This window comes from Rattus norvegicus, chromosome 4 (genome assembly GCF_036323735.1).
Source record: "Rattus norvegicus strain BN/NHsdMcwi chromosome 4, GRCr8, whole genome shotgun sequence".
Taxonomy (NCBI): Eukaryota; Metazoa; Chordata; class Mammalia; order Rodentia; family Muridae; genus Rattus; species Rattus norvegicus.
The window spans coordinates 183,849,448-183,870,762 of record NC_086022.1 but is presented as its reverse complement, the minus strand read 5'-3'; the positions used below and the strand labels follow the sequence as shown (position 1 = coordinate 183,870,762).

The 21,315-nt window shown below is 44.5% G+C and overlaps 1 pseudogene; it reads right to left on the bottom strand.

Moving 5' to 3' along the window:
* The window catches only part of Mest-ps1 (mesoderm specific transcript, pseudogene 1), a 32,699-nt pseudogene continuing 11,384 nt past the window's right edge, over nt 1-21,315 (bottom strand).

Sequence of the window (21,315 nt, the reverse complement as noted above, 5' to 3'; positions counted from 1 at the left end):
CTAGGAGCTTCCAAGGAGAACACCACCATTACACCAAGTAACAGCCCCAAGTGCATCATCCTTTGCCTCTGATGAATGGTTTGCTTCTTCCTGACCCAAGGGGTTAAACAAGGAGGTTGACACTGGTGACTGGGCCTTATCCAGGTCACCTGGTTTCAGGGTCCTTGAGGCTCGGGCAAGCAGCACATAGTCAATTAAGTCAAGACAGGCAGCACATGTGTGACTTGTGTGCCTCAGTTTAGAGGACGGGATAACAGCATCTCCCTTCTTTACATTCTTTACTGGTTAACAGACAAACATGAAACATTGAAGAAGCAGGACAGGAGTTGGGACCCGGGACCTGGGAACAGAAACACAGGATTGATCCCGCCAGCAAGGTGGAACTTCTTCCTGAGATGGCTGAACTCAGAAAGCTACCTCCTAACCTGGGCACCTGGGGAGTGTGTACACATGTGAGAGAGGTAGAAGGAATACTGGAGTATGAGGTTAGCCTGAGCTACACAGTGATTATCATGCCAGTGAGGACAATGTACCAAGGCCCTATCTAAAACACCCCAACATGAGTGAGAACCTGGGTTACGTTCCCACCACCATTAAAAACAAACAAACAGGGATAGAGAGATGGCTGTGTGGTTAAGAGCACCGACTGCTCTTGCAGAGGTCCTGAGTTCATATCCCAGCAACCACATGGTGGTTCAAAACCCTCTATAATGGAATCCAATGCCCTCTTCTGGCATGTCTTTTTTTATTTTTTTGGAGCTGGGGACCGAACCCAGGGCCTTGTGCTTGCTAGGCAAGCGCTCTACCACTGAGCTAAATCCCCAACCCCTTCTGGCATGTCTTAAGACAACTACAGTGTACTTACATAAAACAAATAAATCTTTAAAAAAACAAAAAACTACACTCCCCCACACAATGTCACTTCTCATTCTTGAGAATGCAACCATCCCCAACACACTTAAATCCTGGTATGTCCTTAACCTCCCCTGAATATATCAGTCACTCATCATGTCCATTGCATTTCTCCCCCACCAGCCCTCATAAGGCAAACCTCTCCTACCCTTTGACATAATTTAGATGTGTTATAAATTCTATTAAGTGAAGATAAGAGCAGACATGTTGGGCCCTACCTTGGGGTGTTTCCCTTCCCCCTCAATGAGCCTTTTAGCCTGCTATAGCAAGAAGTTGTTTACACCCTTGGCAGCTGCTCTCGGCCCTGATTTGGGCCCAAGACTTTCCATGGCACCCTTCTCCCTTGCCGAGCCTTTCAGCTTGTTGCTATTAAGAAATTGTTTACGCCCCTGATTTGGGCCTGGGACTTTCCACAACACAGATATTTCCTGTTCTCCTGTTTTCCTGGTTGGGGATTTTCACCTGCCTTGTTGTTTACCACGGCTTTTGCCTCGGGTATATAAGGAGATCTCAGTAAAGCCTTGGTGGCACTCTCTGGAAACGGGTGACCCGTGAATGTGTTTTCTTTTAATCCGACAGACCTATGCCCAATAGTCACACACTGGCAGTGCAGGTGTCGTCACAGACATGTATAGGTTAGCCATTACCAAACTAATTACTTTCCTATTGCTATGACAAAACACGGTAACCAAAACCAAATTACAGAAGAAAGTTGTGTTTTGTTTTTTTAATATTTTATTTTCTGGCTTACAGTTCCTGAAGGAGAGTCCAGAATGGCAGGGGAGGAATGATAGGAGATGGCCAGAGCAGGAAGCTGAATGATCACATCTTCAACAGCAGAGAGAAAGCAGACAGAAATAACTTTAAGTGAAACTTAAACTTCTCATTCAAACCACATTCAAACCACAATCACCTTACCAGTGTTTCATTTTTTTAAAAAAAATTTAAAGATGGTTTCATATGGGCTGGAGAGATGGCTCAGAGGTTACGAGCACTGGCTGTTCTTTCAGAGGTCCTGAGTTCAATTCCCAGCAACCACGTGGTGGCTCACAACCATCTGTAACGGGATCTGATGCCCTCTTCTAATGTGTGTCTGAAGATAGCTGCAGTGTACTCATATATAATAAACCTTTAAAAGAAAAGATGGTTTCATGTAGCCCAGGCTGGCCTTGAACTTTCTATGTGGCCAAGGATCATCTTCTGCCTCTGATATTCTCGCCTCTACTTCCAGAACACTGGATTACAGATGTGTATCACTACACCCAGTTTTTTTTTTCTATATTTTTTTTATTAACTTGAGTATTTCTTATATACATTTCAAGTGTTATTCCCTTTCCCGGTATCCGGGCAAACATCCCCCACCCCCTCCCCTTCCTTATGGGTGTTCCCCTCCCAACCCTCCCCCCATTGCCGCCCTCCCCCCACCAGTCTAGTTCACTGGGGGTTCAGTCTTAGCAGGACCTAGGGCTTCCCCTTCCACTGGTGCTCTTACTAGGATATGCATTGCTACCTATGAGGTCAGAGTCCAGGGTCAGTCCATGTATAGTCTTTGGGTAGGGGCTTAGTCCCTGGAAGCTCTTGTTGCTTGGCATTGTTGTACATATGGAGTCTCGAGCCCCTTCAAGCTCTTCCAGTTCTTTCTCTGATTCCTTCAACCGGGGTCCTATTCTCAGTTCAGTGGTTTGCTGCTGGCATTCGCCTCTGTATTTGCTGTATTCTGGCTGCGTCTCTTAGGAGCGATCTACATCCGGCTCCTGTCGGTCTGCACTTCTTTGCTTCATCCATCTTGTCTAATTGGGTGGCTATATATGTATGGGCCACATGTGGGGTAGACTCTGAATGGGTGTTCCTTCAGTCTCTGTTTTAATCTTTGCCTCTCTCTTCCCTGCCAAGGGTATTCTTGTTAACTTTTAAAGAAGGAGTGAAGCATTCACATTTTGATCATCCATCTTGAGTTTCATTTGCTCTAGGCATCTAGGGTAATTCAAGCATTTGGGCTAATAGCCACTTATTAATGAGTGCATACCATGTATGTCTTTCTGTGATTGGGTTAGCTCACTCAGGATGATGTTTTCCAGTTCCAACCATTTGCCTACGAATTTCATAAAGTCGTTGTTTTTGATAGCTGAGTAATATTCCATTGTGTAGATGTACCACATTTTCTGTATCCATTCCTCTGTTGAAGGGCATCTGGGTTCTTTCCAGCTTCTGGCTATTATAAATAAGGCTGCAATGAACATAGTGGAGCACGTGTCTTTTTTATATGTTGGGGCATCTTTTGGGTATATGCCCAAGAGAGGTATAGCTGGATCCTCAGGCAGTTCAATGTCCAATTTTCTGAGGATTCTCCAGACTGATTTCCAGAATGGTTGTACCAGTTTGCAATCCCACCAACAATGGAGGAGTGTTCCTCTTCCTCCACATCCTCGCCAGCATCTGTTGTCCCCTGAGTTTTTGATCTTAGCCATTCTCACTGGTGTGAGGTGAAATCTCAGGGTTGTTTTGATTTGCATTTCCCTTATGACTAAAGATGTTGAACATTTCTTTAGGTGTTTCTCAGCCATTCGGCATTCCTCAGCTGTGAATTCTTTGTTTAGCTCTGAACCCCATTTTTTAATAGGGTTATTTGTTTCCCTGCGGTCTAACTTCTTGAGTTCTTTGTATATTTTGGATATAAGGCCTCTATCTGTTGTAGGATTGGTAAAGATCTTTTCCCAATCTGTTGGTTGCCCTTTTGTCCTAACCACCGTGTCCTTTGCCTTACAGAAGCTTTGCAGTTTTATGAGATCCCATTTGTTGATTCTTGATCTTAGAGCGTAAGCCATTGGTGTTTTGTTTAGGAAATTTTTTCCAGTGCCCATGTGTTCCAGATGCTTCCCTAGTTTTTCTTCTATTAGTTTGAGTGTGTCTGGTTTGATGTGGAGGTCCTTGATCCACTTGGACTTAAGCTTTGTACAGGATGATAAGCATGAATCGATCTGCATTCTTCTACATGTTGACCTCCAGTTGAACCAGCACCATTTGCTGAAAATGCTATCTTTTTTCCATTTGATGGTTTTGGCTCCTTTGTCAAAAATCAAGTGACCATAGGTGTGTGGGTTCATTTCTGGGTCTTCAATTCTATTCCATTAGTCTATCTGTCTGTCTCTGTACCAATACCATGCAGTTTTTATCACTATTGCTCTGTAATACTGCTTGAGTTCAGGGATAGTGATTCCCCCTGAAGTCCTTTTATTGTTGAGGATAGCTTTAGCTATCCTGGGTTTTTTGTTATTCCAGATGAATTTGCAAATTGTTCTGTCTAACTCTTTGAAGAATTGGATTGGTATTTTGATGGGGATTGCATTGAATCTGTAGATTGCTTTTGGTAAAATGGCCATTTTTACTATATTAATCCTGCCAATCCATGAGCATGGGAGATCTTTCCATCTTCTGAGGTCTTCTTCAATTTCCTTCTTCAGTGTCTTGTAGTTCTTATTGTACAGATCTTTTACTTGCTTGGTTAAAGTCACACCGAGGTACTTTATATTATTTGGGTCTATTATGAAGGGTGTCGTTTCCCTAATTTCTTTCTCGGCTTGTTTCTCTTTTGTGTAGAGGAAGGCTACTGATTTATTTGAGTTAATTTTATACCCAGCCACTTTGCTGAAGTTGTTTATCAGCTTTAGTAGTTCTCTGGTGGAACTTTTGGAATCACTTAAATACACTATCATATCATCTGCAGACAGTGATATTTTGACTTCTTCTTTTCCGATCTGTATCCCCTTGACCTCCTTTTGTTGTCTGATTGCTCTGGCTAGAACTTCAAGAACTATATTGAATAAGTAGGGAGAGAGTGGGCAGCCTTGTCTAGTCCCTGATTTTAGTGGGATTGCTTCGAGTTTCTCTCCATTTAGTTTAATGTTAGCAACTGGTTTGCTGTATATGGCTTTTACTATGTTCAGGTATGGACCTTGAATTCCTATTCTCTCCAGGACTTTTATCATGAAGGGTTGTTGAATTTTGTCAAATGCTTTCTCAGCGTCTAATGAAATGATCATGTGGTTTTGTTCTTTCAGTTTGTTTATATAATGGATCACGTTGATGGTTTTCCGTATATTAAACCATCCCTGCATGCCTGGGATGAAGCCTACTTGGTCATGGTGGATGATTGTTTTGATGTGCTCTTGGATTCGGTTTGCCAGAATTTTGTTGAGTATTTTTGCATCGATATTCATAAGGGAAATTGGTCTGAAGTTCTCTTTCTTTGTTGTGTCTTTGTGTGGTTTAGGTATAAGAGTAATTGTGGCTTCGTAGAAGGTATTCGGTAGTGATCCATCTGTTTCAATTTTGTGGAATAGTTTGGATAATATTGGTATGAGGTCTTCTATGAAGGTTTGGTAGAATTCTGCACTAAACCCGTCTGGACCTGGGCTCTTTTTGGTTGGGAGACCTTTAATGACTGCTTCTATTTCCTTAGGAGTTATGGGGTTGTTTAACTGGTTTATCTGTTCCTGATTTAACTTCGGTACCTGGTACCTGTCTAGGAAATTATCCATTTCCTGAAGATTTTCAAGTTTTGTTGAATATAGGTTTTTATAGTAAGATCTGATGATTTTTTGAATTTCCTCTGAATCTGTTGTTATGTCTCCCTTTTCATTTCTGATTTTGTTAATTTGGACGCACTCTCTGTGTCCTCTCGTTAGTCTGGCTAAGGGTTTATCTATCTTGTTGATTTTCTCAAAGAACCAACTTTTGGTTCTGTTGAATCTTTCTATGGTCCTTTTTGTTTCTACTTGGTTGATTTCAGCTCTGAGTTTGATTATTTCCTGCCTTCTACTCCTCCTGGGTGTATGTGCTTCTTTTTGTTCTAGAGCTTTTAGGTGTGCTGTCAAGCTGCTGACATATGCTCTCTCCTGTTTCTTTCTGCAGGCACTCAGCGCTATGAGTTTTCCTCTTAGCACAGCTTTCATTGTGTCCCATAAGTTTGGGTATGTTGTACCTTCATTTTCATTAAATTCTAAAAAGTTTTTAATTTCTTTCTTTATTTCTTCCTTGACCAGGTTATCATTGAGTAGAGCATTGTTCAATTTCCAAGTATATGTGGGCATTCTTCCTTGATTGTTATTGAAGACCAGTTTTAGGCCGTGGTGGTCCGATAGCACGCATGGGATTATTTCTATCTTTCTGTACCTGTTGAGGCCCGTTTTTTGACCAATTATATGGTCAATTTTGGAGAAAGTACCATGAGGAGCTGAGAAGAAGGTATATCCTTTTGCTTTAGGATAGAATGTTCTATAAATATCCGTTAAGTCCATTTGTCTCATGACTTCTCTTAGTCTGTCTACATCTCTGTTCAATTTCTGTTTCCATGATCTGTCCATTGATGAGAGTGGGGTGTTGAAATCTCCCACTATTATTGTGTGAGGTGCAATGTGTGTTTTGAGCTTTAGTAAGGTTTCTTTTATGTATGTAGGTGCCCTTGTATTTGGGGCATAGATATTTAGGATTGAGAGTTCATCTTGGTGGATTTTTCCTTTGATGAATATGAAGTGTCCTTCCTTATCTTTTTTGATGACTTTTAATTGAAAATTGATTTTATTTGATATTAGAATGGCTACTCCAGCTTGCTTCTTCTGACCATTTGCTTGGAAAATTGTTTTCCAGCCTTTCACTCTGAGGTAATATCTGTCTTTGTCTCTGAGGTGTGTTTCCTGTAGGCAGCAGAATGCAGGGTCCTCGTTGCGTATCCAGTTTGTTAATCTATGTCTTTTTATTGGGGAATTGAGGCCATTGATGTTGAGAGATATTAAGGAATAGTGATTATTGCTTCCCGTTATATTCATATTTGGATGTGAGGTTATGTTTGTGTGCTTTCATTCTCTTTGTTTTGTTGCCAAGACGATTAGTTTCTTGCTTCTTCTAGGTTATAGCTTGCCTCCTTATGTTGGGCTTTACCATTTATTATCCTTTGTAGTGCTGGATTTGTAGAAAGATATTGTGTAAATTTGGTTTTGTCATGGAATATCTTGGTTTCTCCATCTATGTTAATTGAGAGTTTTGCAGGATACAGTAACCTGGGCTGGCATTTGTGTTCTCTTAGGGTCTGTATGACATCAGCCCAGGATCTTCTGGCCTTCATAGTTTCTGGCGAGAAGTCTGGTGTGATTCTGATAGGTCTGCCTTTATATGTTACTTGACCTTTTTCCCTTACTGCTTTTAATATTCTTTCTTTATTTTGTGCGTTTGGTGTTTTGACTATTATGTGATGGGAGGTGTTTCTTTTCTGGTCCAATCTATTTGGAGTTCTGTAGGCTTCTTGTATGCCTATGGGTATCTCTTTTTTTAGATTAGGGAAGTTTTCTTCTATGATTTTGTTGAAGATATTTACTGGTCCTTTGAGCTGGGAGTCTTCACTCTCTTCTATACCTATTATCCTTAGGTTTGATCTTCTCATTGAGTCCTGGATTTCCTGTATGTTTTGGACCAGTAGCTTTTTCTGCTTTACATTATCTTTGACAGTTGAGTCAATGATTTCTATGGAATCTTCTGCTCCTGATATTCTCTCTTCCATCTCTTGTATTCTGTTGGTGAAGCTTGTATCTACAGCTCCTTGTCTCTTCTTTTGGTTTTCTATATCCAGGGTTGTTTCCATGTGTTCTTTCTTGATTGCTTCTATTTCCATTTTTAATTCCTTCAACTGTTTGATTGTGTTTTCCTGGAATTCTTTCAGGGATTTTTGCGATTCCTCTCTGTAGGCTTCTACTTGTTTATTAATGTTTTCCTGTGTTTCCCTAAGGGAGTTCTTCACATCTTTCTTGAAGTCCTCCAGCATCATGATCAAATATGATTTTGAAACTAGATCTTGCTTTTCTGGTGTGTTTGGATATTCCATGTTTGTTTTGGTGGGAGAATTGGGCTCCGATGATGCCAAGTAGTCTTGGTTTCTGTTGCTTGGGTTCCTGCACTTGCCTCTCGCCATCAGATTATCTCTAGTGTTACTTTGTTCTGCTATTTCTGACAGTGGCTAGACTGTCCTATAAGCCTGTGTGTCAGGAGTGCTGTAGACCTGTTTTCCTGTTTTCTTTCAGCCAGTTATGGGAACAGAGTGTTCTGCTTTCGGGCGTGTAGTTTTTCCTCTCTACAGGTCTTCAGCTGTTCCTGTGGGCCTGTGTCTTGAGTTCACCAGGCAGCTTTCTTGCAGCAGAAATGTTGGTCTTACCTGTGGTCCCGAGGCTCAAGTTCGCTCGTGGGGTGCTGCCCACGGGCTCTCTGCGGCGGCAGCAACCAGGAATACCTGTGCTGCCTCTTCCGGGAGCTTCAGTGCACCAGGGTTCCAGATGGCCTTTGGTGTTTTCCTCTGGCGTCCGAGATATATGTACAGAGATCAGTCTCTTCTGGTTTCCCAGGCTTGTCTGCCTCTCTGAAGGTTTAGCTCTCCCTCCCACGGGATTTGTGTGCAGAGAACTGTTTATCCGGTCTGTTTCCTTCAGGATCCGGCGGTGTCTCTGGCAGGGGTCCTGCCGCTCCTGGGCCCTCCCCCATGGGAGCCCAGAGGCCTTATACAGTTTCCTCTTGGGCCAGGGATGTGGGCAGGGGTGAGCAGTGTTGGTGGTCTCTTCCGCTCTGCAGCCTCAGGAGTGCCCACCTGACCAGGCGGTTGGGTCTCTCTCTCACAGGGTCTGGGAGCAGAGAGCTGCTGCGGGCCGGGATCGGCGGGAGTGGGACTTCCGGTAAACACAGAACGTGCCCGGTCCTAGAGGAATTCTGCTTCCATGTGTCCCAAGCTCACCAGGCAGCTTTCTTGCAGCAGAAAAGTTGGTCTTACCTGTGGTCCCGAGGCTCAAGTTCGCTCGTGGGGTGCTGCCCACGGGCTCTCTGCAGCGGCAGCAACCAGGAAGACCTGTGCCGCCCCTTCCGGGAGCTTCAGTGCTACACCCAGTTTTATAGAGTGTTGGGGATTGAGTTTTTATGCATGCTAGGCATTCTACTGATAAGCTACATTCCTAGTCCTAGTTTTTAGATTCTTACAAAAATGCTTTTTAAAAAAATATGGGATGATGGAAATGTTTTTTAATGTATTTATTTCCTTGCCTATTGATATGCAAAATATCACTGACATTCTAGAGAGAATAAGAACTTATTTATTCTGAGCCAGATGTAGAGGACCATGGGATGGGTTGTTCTTTGTGACACATTCCACTGTGAATAGTCACAGTCACAGAACAGGACAATCCTGAAGCAAAGCATTTTTCACATATGTTGGTGTTCATATCGGGCAGACAGGGCTATAGCAGAGTGGAAAGTCTATTCTGTAGGCACCAGTTGTGTAGCCCTGCCTGTCACAGAACTTGCTCTGTAGACCAGGCCAGACTTAAACTCAGAGATCCACCTGCCTCTGCCTTGCCTTGCAAGTGCTGGGATTAAAGGTGCCACCACAGCCAGCCATTGTACAACATTCTTACAGAGGCCCTGAGTTTGGCTAGCAAGCAAGTTGAGTGGCTCAACTGCCTATAGCTCTTAGTTCCAGGGGATCTAACAGCTCTGAGAGCCCAGGCACACACACACACACACACACACACACACACACACACACACACACATATATATATACTATAAAAGGTTGGGGATTTAGCTCAGTAGTAGAGCCAGGGTTTCCCACTGTGCTTCCCAGATATTTTCTACCTGGAGACTTGGGTATATAAGTGGTGAATAAAGCTACAGGAGACTCTCACTCTTCTTCCTCACTCTCACTCTTCCTTCCTCTCTTCCTCCCTCCCTCTCTCTCTCTCTCTCTCTCTCTCTCTCTCTCTCTCTCTTCCTTCCTCTCTTCCTCTCCTGGCTTGACTCGATAGCCCGATTCTCGGTACCATGTCGGTGCTGGCGCCGACAGGGCTTGCTAATGTATATCAGGTGATAGAGCATATGCCTGGAGGTAAGGATGCTGGGAGGTCTTCAGGGATGGGGAGAAAGTTTTTCTTCACCTGTCATTCCCACTGCTTGTCAGTCAGGCCTCAGGGCCAATGTAGCTGTGCCTCTTTGGTCTCTGCTTTTCCTGCCTAAGATATCTACTCTAGAAGAGAGCATGGCTTGATTCATCTTAAAAGGACAGACTCCTGTGCTCACGGTGAAAGTCACTACATACACCTGCTACACCACCAAGGCACATCAGAAATAGGAACTTCCATTCAGTTTGGAGAAGAATAGTTCAATAGACTGGTTATGAAGGTCGCTGGCCTGAGTGACTCAAGCTTGTCCTTCTGGTTCTCTGTTGCTTCCTTTGTGTTTCCTCTGGAGTCACCCATACTCCATGAACAGCAGGACTAATTGATGATAAACATCTTCATAAGCTGGAACTCAAACTGTCCCAGAGCAGCATAAGCCTGTGGGGCCTGCTATATCCAGGTGGGGACAATTACCCATGATTGTGAGGCATTTCCCTACAGCAGAAGTAATCATCTCAGGAGAGTCAAATGGTTCCCTCAAGAGAAAGAGTTAACTTTTTCAGGACTCAACCTGAGACAGTGATCCACCAGAAACACATTATGCATGCTTAATTGTGCTTCTTGTCCCCTGATTCAATTATTTCTCTATCGAACTATGCCTCCTATTGGTATCTAACTTGAGGGATGTGGAGTCACAAGTACCCATCCTCAATAAGTCAATATACAAAGGCAAATTAAAAGTAGAAAGCAGTGTGGCTATAGTAAGACACCGAAGTGGCCCTACCTCAAGAACGCCACCCACAGAGCACAGATCGACAAAGTGACAGCTGCAATAGCATGAGGGTATAAGGTTTTAATCCACGTACGTGAGGTTGCTCATCCACGCAGGGAGAGGCAACCCGGAACCCAAAAAGCACACAACTTTTATTCCTTACAGAGGGCAGACTTCAGCAACAGGGTTAGCTGGCCTATTCTCATTGGTGGTACACAGGACAAAGGATCTGGTCAGGTATTGGTTGGCCTGCTCAAGGGGCTGTTCTTGGCTCAATTAGTCACTTTCCCCATCCAGCCCTACACTTGGCCTTGGAGAATCACTGGGAAAGGGCTAAGTTGACATGTCCCTTAGAGGGGGGAGGAACTGTCGGGCAGGGTCAGGATGACATCTCGTGGTTGTTCTCAGGATTTACCACAGGGAGGGGTAGGGAGAACAGTTATTATTGTTTTGTCTTAATTAGCTTAGTCAGAATTACCTCAATATCTTGATCACCAAAAACTTTGTCATATCACTGGGCTCCTGAGGTCAGCTGTATCTCTCAGAAAGGTCACAAGTTTGTCATAGGCATCCTGACCACCAGATGTATTTCTCAAAAGCTTGTTTTTACGGCTTCGTTCTTCACATCTATGAAATTTTATTTCTTCGTGGCTACATTAAGAAAAGAGACAAAGAGATCTAGCAAACCCCCTCCCACCCAGAGTCCTGAAGTAAGAGGGTTCAAAGTTTAGCGGGTCAGCAGTATCCCAACAGTTGCAGTCAAATAGGGCCACCATTTGAATTTCATTATCTGGGTTCTAGCCCCATCCTGTAAAGTGCTCTGGCAAGTTGCTAGAACTGTATGAAATCTCTTTCCAGGGGATAAGTTCCCTCTCTGGCTGGGAACTCTCCTTCTCCCAGCTTAAGAAATCCCCAGCTTAGAAATCCCCATGTCTTGGGGTTGGGGATTTAGCTCAGTGGTAGAGCGCTTGCCTAGCAAGCACAAGGCCCTGGGTTCGGTCCTCAGCTCCGGAAAAAAAAAAAAAGTTTAAAAATAAAAAAAAAAGAAATCCCCATGTCTTTTGGGTCTATTGTTTCAATAGTCTGATAATTGAGAGACACACTGTCTAGAATATCTTCTCTCGGGCAGGTCAGTGGCTACTGAATGGAAAAAAGAGAGAAAGAAAAAGGAAGGATCAGCAGCTTTATTCAGAGCCCGTTTATGCCACATCCAGCACCATTTGTGGCTGATAAATAAGTGGATAACTAAGTAATGCACATATACATACATATACATACATATATACATACATATACATACATAAAAGGGAAGGATGTGACTGCTCCCAGGTATTGTGAGGAGAAAGTTTGTTGCATATAAAAGGAGAGCACAGCCAGAGGTAGGGACACCTGGGGGAGTCCAAAGCAAACATGACCAGACTGAGCTGAGCCATGCCAGGAGAAGGGAGAGGGAAAGCCAGGAGACTAAAGGAAAGGGGAAGGGCAGCTCAGCCTCTGGACAGTGTGTCCCAGCCATACCCTATAAGGAAAGACCCTCAGACAGAGGAGACTCTCGCTCCAATCCTGAGGACACCCACCACCCCACAAACATGCGGGACTCAGTCTTAATGTAAAAACAAGAGGTTTACTTTGGGATACCAATGCATTGGGGCTCGACACGGTCCTCACCCAGGAGGGATGTGAAGAGCCCAGACCAGCAGAAATGTACAGCTTATTTAATCATTTAAGGTTACACAGTTTCATTAGCTCAGCTATTTAGGTGCCAAGGATATCTGACTAGGCAGATGTTTCTCATCCTGGAGTTCCTAGGACAAGGCTGCAACCATATCAATGCAGCCATTTCAGTACCAAGGACATCTGACTTGATATATGTTTTCCCATCCTGGGATTCCCAGGACAAGGACCAAGGATATCTGACATGGCAGATGTTTCTCTCCTGGAGTCCCCAGGACAAGGCTATAGCGATGTGAGCACAGCTATGTCAGTACCAAGGACATCTAACTTTATATATGTTTTTCGTCCTGCAACATAATCTATAGTGGTCAGTCAGCTTCCGGGAGATGTTTCCTGCCTTGTAATTGCCCTGCAGTAAATACGATCTATACCATCTGTTCTTATGGTCGGGCAGCTTCCTAGAGCGTAGGTAGGAATGTGCTTTCTGTACTTTCTGGTCTATTGTCTAACGTCTAGGGGCTAAGCAAGGGTCAGCTTAAAAGATTCTCATTCTTAAGAAATGGCTGTACTAATATCAAATGGGGATCTTTCAATAACAGGTAGGGACTGAGGAATGCTGGGAAACCTAGTACATGTCTGTTTTGATATGTTAAATAGGCACTCCAGCCATTTGTCCTGGGTTTGAGACCTAATGATCATCTGTTCCTGAAATGGCAGATTAATTTATCATCACAGCAAGAAGTTGCTCAAAGCACCCAGAGATAAAAGAAAAAACTTTATTGAGCTCCTAACTATTGCTCAAGGAGGCTTGGCTGGAGCAGACATCCTCCATAGCTTATACTGGTTTATTTGCCTGTATGTTCTCACACCAAGCTACAGTTTGAGCAACTAAACACACCAGGAAAGGCCAAATACTTAGACTCAATTCAGATTCAGATGAAATGAATTTATTCTTACTTCTAGCAGAAGGAGTGAGAGATAGAGTTTTAAACTAGCTCAAAACTCAGCAACAGGATCTGACTCAGGAAGACAGATGGTTAAAAATGCAGGAGGACTGGTGCAGACTCACTGACCCTCCGGATGTCACCGGACGTGAGTAAATGAGTAACGGGTTCTGTTCTGCCCCTGTGATGTTTGTTCAAGCCCCCATTGTGCCCTACAGATAATGTTCCAGCCATTGTGTCCTGCAAATAGTATTCCAGGAAACCGGGGCCGAAGCCTAACCAGATGTGTATCAGATGCAGATGCTTCGTCAACTCTGACAAACATTTACCCTAAAGGACAGGAATCAAGATCTGTTCTCAGGAGAATGAGGGCTTGACCTTTCCCCTGATTTAAACCCTAGAGTCTTAAGAACAATCCTGTGACTTTGAGAGTTTCCCCTTGTGACATTTTTGGTATTTCCTTTTGACGTCCCCTCATCTCCTGGGGCTTGTGGCTTCTTCCTTTAAATAGCCCTTCTCCCAGCCACTCAGGGTCGATTCCTCTGTCTCCCGAGTGGGATACATGTCGACCCGGAGCTCTCTGTATTAAACCTTGCCTCTGCTTATTGCATCAAGATTGGTCTGTGCATGCTGTGCAGAAGGTGGGTTAAAGTGAGGTTTAAGAGTGGACATGAGAGGGTTGGAGGGATGGCTCAGTGGTTAAGAGCACTCACTGCTCTTCCAGAGGTCCTGAGTTCAATTCCCAGCAACCACATGGTGGCTCACAACCATCTGTAATGAGATCCGGTGCCCTCTTCTGGCCTGCAGTCACATATGCAGGCAGAATGCTGTACATAAAATAAATACATAAATCTTAAAAAAAAAAAAAAAAAAGAGTGGACATGAGAAAGGTGTGCATTGCAACAATCCAAGGAACTCACAGTGAAAGATCCCCATTTGATATTAGTGCAGCCATTTCTTAAGAATGAGAATCTTTTAAGCTGGCCTTTGCTTAGCCCCTAGATGTTAGACAATAGACCAGAAAAAAAAAGAAAGCACATTCCCACCCACTCTCTAGGAAGCTGCCAGACCATAAGAACAGAGGGTATAGAACATATTTACTGCAGGGCAATTACAAGACAGGAAACATCTCTGGGAAGCTAACTGATCACTATAGAAGTGAGATGGCCTTGGTACCGAATGCAGCTGTGCTGACATAGCTATAGCCTTGTCCTAGGAACTGCAGAAGAGAAACACCTGCCAAGACAGATATCCTTGGTCCTTGTCCTGGGAACCCCAGGATAAGAAAACATATATCAAGTCAGACGTCCTTGGTACTGAAATAGCTGCACTGATGTGGTTACGGCCTTATCCCAGGAATTCCAGGATGAGAAACATCTGCCTAGTCAGATATCCTTGGCACCGAAATAGCTGAGCTAATGAAACTGTGTGATCTTAAATGACTATTTAAGCTGTACACTTCTGTTGTTCGATGCTCTTCACATCCCTCCTGCGTGAGGACCGTGTTGAGCCCCAATGCATTGGTATCCCAAAGTAAACCTCTTGTTTTTACATCAAGACTGAGTCCCATGTGTTCATGGGGTGGTGAGTGTCCTCAGGACTGGTTCGAGAGTCTCCTCTGTCTTAGGGTCTTTCATTTGGGGGCTCGTCTGGGATTTACGACCACCCCTCAACACCGAGACTGCTCTTGGAGGTAAGGTGGCGCCTTTAACTGTTCTTTTTGTTTATGTGTCCTAGTTCTCTAATTACCAGTCACTAGTGGGAGTGTTTGGCCTGGTTCTGTGAGCTGCATTCTGTAGTAGCTGTTTGAGCACTTGTGAGAGCTCTCAGGCTACATTCTGTAGCAGCCATTTGAGCACTCATGAGAGGGCTCTGGCTGCATTCTGTAACAGCAGCTGTTCTGTTTTTCTGTCTGTGAGTCCAGACTCAGTAAGGAAGTTCTGTAGCAGCTGTTCAGGCGCTCGTAAGAGCATTTGGACTGAGATCGGTAGACGTACTAGGGGATCTCAGGCTGCCGACCTGGGGGAAGCCCCAGGGTCTGGGGAGGACCAGGGACGCCTGGTACCCTTCAGAGTAAGGTTTGTTGGGTGCAAACCTGATCAGTTGTTTCTGTTGCCCGCCGCTTCCTTCAGGCATCTGCCTTCTAGGACTTTTTCTCTGTCTTGTTTGTTAAGAAGTAGGAACGGCCAGTGTCTTATGGATCTTTGTGTCTCTTATCTGTTTGTCTTTGTCCTGTCCTTGTGTATTTTGGAACAATGGGTCAGAAGATTACTCCCCCCACCCAGTCTCACCCTAGACCACTGGGGAGAGGTGAGGGCGAGAGTACACAAACTGTCGGTGGAGGAAAAAAAAAGGGACCAAGGCAGACCATCTGCGCCTCTGAGTGGCCAACTTTTCAAGTCGATTGGCCCCCTCAGGGATCATCTAATATGAAATTATAAAGAGTGTTAAGAAAGTTGTTTTTCGGGCTGGAGAGATGGCTCAGTGGTTAAGAGCACTGACTGTTCTTCCTGAGGTCCTGAGTTCAAATCCCAGCAACCACATGGTGGCTCACAACCATCTGTAATGAGATCTGATGCCCTCTTCTGGTGTGTCTGAAGACAGCTACAATGTACTCATATAAATAAATAAATAAATAAATAAATAAATAAATAAAGTATTAAAAAAAAAAAAAGAAAGTTGTTTTTCAGTCGGGGCTGCATGGACATCCTGATCGGCAGCCCTACATCCTAGTCTGGGAGGATTTAACTCAAGAACTGCCTCCTTAGGGAAAATTGTGGGCTAGTTGACCCCAGCGACTGCCAGACCCACAGATTCTGGTGGTCCAAACTTCCAAGGGGAAGCCCTCTGGACCGGCTCCTCCAAAAGTCTATCCTGATGCTCAGGAGGATTTGCTCCTCCTGGATTCTCCTCCTTATTCCCCTACCCTCTCGCCTACCCAACCTCCTGTATCCTCTGCTCCTCCTGGCTGCAGATGCTTCTGGTCCTGCCCGGGGACATGCAGCCAGTGAACACTCACCCCTGACTCCTCTACTGGTCCAAGTCTTGTTTTTTCCCTTGCGGCCTCATGGACCTCCCCCGGGTCTGGGTGAGGGGATGCAGCCCCTCCAGTACTGGCCTTTTTCTTCCTCTGATCCTTATAACTGGAAACTTGATCACCCCCCTTTTTAAAGGAAGGGGGACAGGCGCTCAGGCCTGCTAGCAAGGAAGCTGCAGGCTGTGTATGGGCAGTGGCCTGAGCCAGCAGGAGAGGAGTTTCAAGGCGAAGGGGCCACTGGCTGGGGTAGATGCTTTCACAGCAAAAAGATAGTGTAGAGTTAGTGGTTGTTTTATGAGCCTTTTGGCCCTGAAAAAAAAAATTCCAGTTGCTGCCTTTAGTGGCCAGACCTTCAACACTTGCTCACAGAAGGAGAGCGTTCATTAAGAGAAGTTCTTTAAGGGAGCCTGCCTTATCTGCTGGCCCTATTCCAAGAGAGGAGTTGATCTCCAACATTAAGCTACTTTCCCCGTTGGTCATCATTGACATGGAGAGTGCCTTTGATCCTATCCCCTCAGCAGCCAGTTCCTGCCCCTGTGGTCAAAATGCCCCAGGTTGGGGGACAGAGAAGCCCCTAAAATAGTTTCAAAAAGAATCTACAACAAATTGTGAAGAACTTTGTTTTGCCAGTCAAAATTTAGAATTCAGGCTTTGGCTGTGACCAAGGTCAGGATTAATGTTTTCTTTTCCATGGGCCTTTAGCCCACTGAGACAGTTTGGTAAAGGGCTGCTACTGAGGTCCTGAAAGTCCCAGGTGAATAGGTGTACAATTCTTTTGTCAGCCACTTGGCATCTAGCACCCAGGTCCTAACCATCTCTCCATCCTTTTGTTATTAGCTCTTACTAGAAGCCTAGTGTCATTTGGAGGCTGGTTCTCTTGAGAGACAAAGCCACCAAGCTGACACTAAAGAGAGATACTCCTTGAGGGAAAATCTAAGTCCAGAGAGACAGTCGGTAACAGATCAGCTGCCTCTCTGCTCGCCTTTCTGTTTCACAGACAAAGCTTGTGCTTATTTTTACAATGGCCTTTTTGTCCAAAAAAGGCCTCCTGGTTTAGCTGTGTGACTAAATGCTATTTGTCTTCTCCAGTGGACCTCTATTCTCTAGATTCTCTTCTTGTTTTCTCACCATCCCACTTGAGATGCTTGTTAGTAACTGTTACAGGTCTTCTTTACCACCGAGGAAAGACAGAATCCTACGAGAGGCCAGAAAGAATGTTCCAGACATGGATGGAAGACCCTCACTCCTGACTGTTGACTTCAATACCCCTGAAGGTAGGGAGTGCTCCAGGTCTACCGCCAGGCTCCAAGGGTGGATCTCTGAGGGGCTGGAAAATGCTCCACCAATCTGGCTAAGGTAAGAAAAAGATATAAAGAAAAAGTTACAGAAATTTGAAGGATTAAGCTAAGTTGCTGAGAGTTAGTGTAAGTTGCAGAGAAAGTAAAGTTAAACTGTACACATAAGTGGACAGCATCTAGTAGCTGTAGAGGAAGATGTAGAAGATATGAACAGAGAGACCAAAAAAGAGAAAAAGAAAAGAAGGTAAAAAGAGCAGGAAGCTAGAGAAAAAAGAGACAAAAAGAAAAGAAAGCTAGAGAGCTAAAGAGAGATAAAAGACAAGAGAGGAACATATACTGGCCACAGTAGTTAGGGAACCTAGGAAGACAGTACCTGGCAACAGAAGAGAATTCCTGGCTAAAGATTGGTGTGCTTAATGCAAAGAAAAAGGACACTGGGTCAGGGACTGCCCCGGGAAGAACAAGAGGGGCCTCTCCAGTGGTCCTGAAGGCAAGCCTCTCGTCCTAGAGTGCTGGCTATGCACAAAGATAAAAGGGAAGCCTGCCCAGTTGTTTTGTAAATATGGGGTCCTAACACTCTGTGCTCCTATTCCCAAGTGGGCTAGTGTCCAACCGAAGACCTTGAGTACAGGGGGCTACTGGCAACAAGCAATACTTATGGACTGCCCGAAGAACAGTGGACCTTGGCGCGGGCTGGGTAACCCACTAGTTCATGGTTACCCCTGACTGCCCCTATCCCTTGCTCATGAGAAATTTGTTCTTCAAATGGCTTACATGAACTGAAATGGCTGGGTGAGGCCATGTATATGCACATCTGCAGACTGTGTATGTGGAGCTTAAGACCTGTCTCAGTGCACCAGTACCTGATGCTGAAAGATATGTGGCTTAGTGCCATTCTGCCTGGAACACACCGTTCCTGCCAGCCGGGCACTAACAATTATCACTCAATCCAGGACTTAAACTGTGGTAGAGTGGCTGATGTCTTGCCTTTAAATAGAATGTCCTAAAAGATGAGACCACTGGTCAGCTGCCATGGACTAGATTCTCCACCGGTTGGGGACAATCTGGTCACCTTGCTGCCCAATCCTGACCTGGAACCACCACAGCACGAATGTCAAGCACTGGCAGAAGCCCATATGTGGAGGAAAAACCTCTGCGACTGACTGATCCACCCCTGCTGAAAGCCGAGGCTACCTTGTCCACAGACGGTAACAGTTCTCTTCATGAAGGTCAGAGATAAGTGGGTGCTGCCATGATGGACAACACAATGTCATCTGGGATGGCTGAACCTCTACCCCCCCAGCAGAACAGTGCCGCAGATGCCTTTGCCATCTCTTGGATGCCCTGATGAAGCCAGCAACTGTGAGTATTATTCATTGCCCAGGACATCAGGAGGGAAGAGATTCAGTGACATGGGACAATAACAAAGTAGATTAAGTGGCTTGAAAAATGGCTATGCAGGAGCCTATCCTGGTTACAGGCCTACAAGAGAGAGCCACTGAGAACTGTGATCGGACTAAAGGAATGGCCCCACTTAGAATGTACAACAGAAGAAAAGGCCCAAATTGCTTAAAAGATAAAAGGACAATGACACACTTGAGGGAAGCTATACTCCCCAGAGAACAAACAAAAGACTCACTTTGCCAAATATACAAATGGACTCATTTAGGAGATAAGAAGCTTGTCCAAATAGGTAAGATATATATATAATAGACTTTAAGATTTTAGCCAGAGAGATAGTAAAAAAAATATAAGATATGTCAGTAAATAAATGCTTAACAACCAAACAGGGCAAAGAGACCTAAAGAGTTTAGTGAAAAGTCAAAGTGAACAAGTATCTCTTAGTGCTTGTAGATACCTTTTTAGGAATAGATAAAAGCTTTCCTCATCAAGCAAGAGACGGCCTCAATAGTCATCAAGAAGATACTGGAAGAAATCTTCCCCCGGTCTGGAGTGCCCAAGGTAATCAGGTCAGACAACGGCCCTACTTTCGTTGTCAAGGTAAGCCAGGGTGTGGCCAAATATTTAGAGGTTGATTAAAAATTACATTGTAGGGGCTGGGGATTTAGCTCAGTGGTAGAGCGCTTACCTAGGAAGCGCAAGGCCCTGGGTTCGGTCCCCAGCTCCGAAAAAAAAAAAAAAAAGAACCAAAAAAAAAAATTACATTGTATTTACAGACCTCAAAGTTCAGGACAGGTAAAGTAAATAAATAAAACTCTAAAAGAGACCCTGATCAAATTGACCATGGAGACTGGCATAGACTGGGTTACACTCCTTCCCTCTTGCTCTCTTCAGAGCAAGAAATACCCCTTCCAGATTCAGCCTTAGTCTCTTTGAGATCTTATATGGGGCCTCAGCTCCTCTGACTATATTAGATGATGTTACTGAACCAACATGTCATAGTAATAATGATTTGTATGCCAGGCTAAAAGACCTACAGGTGATACAAAAAGAAGTCTGGTCATAGCTGACAGCAGCCTATGCCCAGGGACCCCGAGATATCTCACCAGTTCCAGGTCAGAGACTCCGTCCACATAGGACAACATCGGGTCCAGACACTTGAGCTTCACTGGACTGGACTATACCTGGTGCTGCTGACCACCCTGACAGCTGTCAAGTGTCAGCCCTCACCAGCTGAGTACTAGCTGTTGGGAGGGACTGGGGAGGGGACTGGGACCTCGAGGGACACTTAGATTTTTAAAAGCTCCCTAGACTTACACATCAAATAAATAGATATATCAGAGACATGACTAGGGGGTTACTATAATGCTCACTTAAAGAGTATACTTTAGAAACAAGAATTTTATGTTTGCCCTGGGCTAGAAAGTTCTGACAATAAGTGTCGTTGGAGACAGACAGGCCTTGGGTTAACAACCTCTACAGTATCAGGGAAAGGGACCTGCACGGGCGTGGTCCCAGCTTCCCACCAGAGCCTGTGTAACACCACCCAATTGTTCAGCCTTAATCACGGATACCTACCAGCCCTATCAGAAGGGTGGTGGGCCTGTAATTCAGGTTTGACTCCTTGTGTTTCTCTGGCCATGTTAAGTCAAAACGCTTCCTTTTGTGTCTTTGTACAGTTAGTGCCCCAGTTAATTTATCATCCTGAAGAGTCATTCTTAGAAGAATATCTTACAGGCTACTGGAGGTTTAAGAGAGAGCCTATCAGTATGACCCCAGCTGTACTCTTGGGACTGGGAGTCGCCACAGGCATCGGCACTGGGACTGTGGCGCTAGCCACCCAAGGTTCCTATTACAGTCAGCTCAGAATGGCCATAGATAAAGATATCCAGGCCTTAGAGAACTCTGTATCTAAGTTACAAGAATCATTGACCAGCCTGTCTGAGGTGGTTCTGCAAAACAGGCACGGCCTAGACCTACTGTTCTTACAGTAAGGAGGTTTGTGTACAGCCCTAAAAGAAGAATGCTGTTTCTATATAGATCATTCAGGAGTGATTAAAGAGTCAATGGCCAAGCAGAGGGAGAGACTAGCCACTAGACAGAGAGAGAAGCAAATCGAAGATGGTTTGAAGACTGGTTCACCCAATCCCCTTGGTTGACTACCCTAGTTCCTACCCTAATGAGACCCATAATAGTTCTTTTGTTACTTCTAACCTTTGGACCATATATATTAAATAGGCTGGTGACTTTTATTAGAGAGAAAATTAGCACTGTACAATTATTGGTGCTGAGACAACAGTACCAAACTCTTGCCCTAGAAGACCTAGATTCAGAAGGTCCATGATTAGAACTT